At 29.0% G+C, this 2,969-nt stretch overlaps 1 protein-coding gene across 1 annotated transcript in view; it reads left to right on the top strand.

Moving 5' to 3' along the window:
* Positions 1-2,969, top strand: part of LOC106881898 (frizzled-1) — a 12,486-nt gene that overhangs the window by 1,160 nt on the left and 8,357 nt on the right. The window lies entirely within an intron of this gene.

Raw genomic sequence — 2,969 nt, 5'->3', positions numbered from 1 at the left:
ATGTATGTATGTATAATCGTGTTTACAATGAATTTTAATGTGAATTTTTGCATTTTAGGTGGATTATTCTTTCCTACTAGGAGAGACCTTTATAGAGCATATAAAAACCAGATTTCGTTTTTTTTTCTTTTGTACATATATTATTTTTCTTTGCACTTCCGTATATAGCATACAACAAAACAACAACAACAATAATAATAATAATAATAATAATAATAATAATAATGATGATGATGATGATGATAAATTCAGTAATAATTGGGATTAAAGAAACACCATCTATATAAATATATATTTATATATACATACACACAAATGTATATGTAGATATGTATGTATATACACACATACAATCAACGCACAGATATATGCACACACACACACACACACACACACATTATATACACACAACGAATAACCACACATGCACTGTCGCGCGCACTCTCGGACGGATAGTATGCCATAGAAAGAAAAGGAAAGACAAAAAAACGAGTGTATATATATATATATATATGTGTGTGTGTGTGTGTATATGTATGCATATGCATACATACATAAAAACATGCACATGCATACACATGTATATGTAATTTGAGGTGTTTCATTTATGCATACATACACACATAAATATATATATATACACACACACACACATATATATATATGAATGCATATATGTTTAAATATGTATTTGTATATGTGTATATGTATATATATAGGTAGGTGATAGAAAATTGAATGAACGGCATTCTAGATTTATAAATCTTTACAATTGATTCGACACATTTTTACACCCATTTAAGTATGTTTTTATATATATGTGTATGTATGTATGTATGTATAATGTCTCGACTAATTTCAGTCCAACATACTTGCACCCGACTTAATTACTTGACATTATAGAAAACTATATAATTGTATATTTATATAATTACTGTATATTTATATAATTATGTCTAACTACCTACCTACCTACGTTTATACATGAATTGGAGACGGAAAAATAACAATTACACACCAAAAAAAAAAAAACAGGAAAATGAAAAAAAATTCATATATTTATACCTATATATATATACACTCACACATTCATTCTAGAATCAAATTGAATACACGGCATATAATACACACACGCGTTCAACTGGGACGATAACGTGTTGCAGTGTATATATTAGTAAAACGGCAAGTATTTATATATGTATATATATGCTTATATATATATATGTTTTGTTTCTTAGTATTTAGTAGAAATTTGATCGTTATTTTCTAACAACGAAAGCAACACCAGTGCCGCTGTTGGCCCCACTAAGCACTATAACCCTTACTAAAACACGCAATTATACCACACCAGCGATCGCTGGGACACACATCCACGTAAAAGGTGCCTCTACTCTGGCGTTTCTGTGTATATATTGTACCCGTTGCTCACTTATACATACATACATACATACATACATACATACATACATACATACATACATACATACATATGCATGCGAACGTATATAAAGCGCTGCGAATTCACTCAACATGCTGACAGGCAAACACACACGCGTATATAAAAAAAAATAATTTTTATTTCTGTAATTAAATAACACACACACACATATATATATGTACAAAATTACAACTACTACTACTACTACTACTACTACTACTACTACTACTACTACTACTACTACTACTACTACGGCTACTATTCTTACTAATACCCTTATTTTATCCCTAGCAACGAAGTCATTAATCTCTCTCTCTCTCTCTCACACACATACACACAAACACACACATATATGTATGTATGTCTGTCTGTCTGTAATGTATGTATGTATGTATAGTGTTGTGGTTTATTTTTTGTCAATAGCATTTTTTTCCGACTCATTCAGCAAGCATTTAATTTAATAAAGGAAAAACGAGGATTGGATATCAATCTACCCTGGTTTATCTTCGAAAATCTCTTGGAAAAATCTGGAAAAAAAAAAACCAAAAAAAAAAACCATCGGGGGTTAAAAAAAGGAAAAATTCTAAAAAAAACGAGAGGAAAAGGATATATATATATATATATAATATATAGATATATGTATGTATATGTGAAAAAAATTAAACAGAATCTGAAAAGAACCGAAGGAACAAAAAGGATGTAAAAAATATGTATATGACCAAATCTATATATATGTGTGTGTGTGGAAGGAGACCAAGGAAGACGAAAAAAATACCATTCTTACAAAGCCAGAGAGAAAGGAATTTGTTCCTAACGCGTTTCTTACTCATATTGTCACCCATTATCAGACAGCCGGATTTCTTTTACTACGATTGCTGTGGAAAAAGCCTTGTTTAAAAAAAAGAGAGAAAAAATTCTACATATATTTTGTCTTGTACACTACTAGTGGCTATATTTCTATGTATATATATTTATGTACATAAATGTTATGTATATCTTGTATATATATATATATATATATATTTTACCTGCATATATGTGAAGCATAATGTAAAAATATAACCATATTGAAATAGCGCACTCATGTATATGGAAATGTATACAAGTATATTCAATACACACTTGCGAATATGTAACCAAATTGGAGAAGAGCCTTCTCGTTTTCTGGGAGAGAATTCTACCTAATTCTTCTCCTTCAAACCATTTTTTTTTTGAAGAATTCTTACGCACATTTGGATGATTCTCTATAAATATCTACATCGATCTATTTACCTATGGTTATTGTTATCACTATTATTATTATTATTATTATTTGAACGAAAGACACACACAAGAGGAAGTGAATTTGGATTATCTGGAAGAAAAAAAAAGAAAAAAAACCTTTGCGCATTCCTTTCATATTCTTAAGCGATATGTGATTATTTCTACCAAATCTTGGAAAATATTCGTAACTCGAGGACCCCATTATTAACGTTACCATTATTATTATTATTATTATTATTATTATTATTATTATTATTATTATTATTAT

The sequence above is a fragment of the Octopus bimaculoides genome, chromosome 27, assembly GCF_001194135.2.
Source record: "Octopus bimaculoides isolate UCB-OBI-ISO-001 chromosome 27, ASM119413v2, whole genome shotgun sequence".
Classification (NCBI taxonomy): domain Eukaryota; kingdom Metazoa; phylum Mollusca; class Cephalopoda; order Octopoda; family Octopodidae; genus Octopus; species Octopus bimaculoides.
Note: the sequence above shows the minus strand (reverse complement) of the source record. Positions and strands in the feature narration are given on the sequence as shown.